The sequence below is a fragment of the Penaeus monodon genome, chromosome 20, assembly GCF_015228065.2.
Source record: "Penaeus monodon isolate SGIC_2016 chromosome 20, NSTDA_Pmon_1, whole genome shotgun sequence".
NCBI classification, from domain to species: Eukaryota; Metazoa; Arthropoda; class Malacostraca; order Decapoda; family Penaeidae; genus Penaeus; species Penaeus monodon.
The window spans coordinates 45,309,384-45,310,281 of record NC_051405.1 but is presented as its reverse complement, the minus strand read 5'-3'; positions in this window follow the sequence as shown (position 1 = coordinate 45,310,281).

The following is an 898-nucleotide window of genomic DNA, read 5'->3' as shown; positions in this document are numbered from 1 at the left end:
AAAGGATTCTATTTCATTGTCCACATATGTATACCTTTTGTCCATATATTGTCAATTCTTAGTTGCATTCTAATTATGATCAATTTGTGCCATTATTATTACGTTCATTGGTATTATTGTTCATGCTGTTGCTCCTATATTTTATCATTGTCATCGTTAATATTTCTGTTATTTCTAGCGTGCATTAAATTTGTACATATCACTGTTATAAGCATTGTTGTTATTGCTTACATTATCTTTATCATCAATGCCACTGCTGCATAATCATGCTTACTGATGCTGTTAATTTTGTTTCAGAATATCGAGATTCAACACTGCCCAGCGTTACACGAAACCAACTAGATCTCGCAGTGTTGGGTTGATAAAACTGCGGGTATCTCAGAAAGCCCTCATCCAGACCTTTATTTCGCTCCCACAAGATATTAAGGCAACATTTAACTGATTATTATTACCATGATGTTCATCTGATCTAAGTTTTATACAACTGGGCTGTATTGCCAGGCTCATTTATTTATCTATTTTTCATTATTGTCCATTATCTTTATTTGGCGCTGTCTCTATCGTTTCAAAGCTGCTGGTGTTTATGATATTATTTGTGAGTAGTCCATAAATAGGCCACTGGAGTATTAGTATGCAGCACAGTTATAAGTACATATCGAATGTGTTTGGGCTGACTTCTTGCCTGGCTCGAAGCCGGTTTGCTCCCTGGCACTGCAGACTGAAGTAGTAGGCCTATACGAAAAAGAGTTCGATTCTTAGAAAATCTGATCAAGCCATGCGCTGGTTGGAAGGTGGATCTGTTGTTGAGCGCAGATGCTGCAAAGATGACAGAAGTTCCACTGTCGATTGCCGTCACTGTAAGTCTAGTTGCAGATATGTTCTCGGTGGATGAATTAGT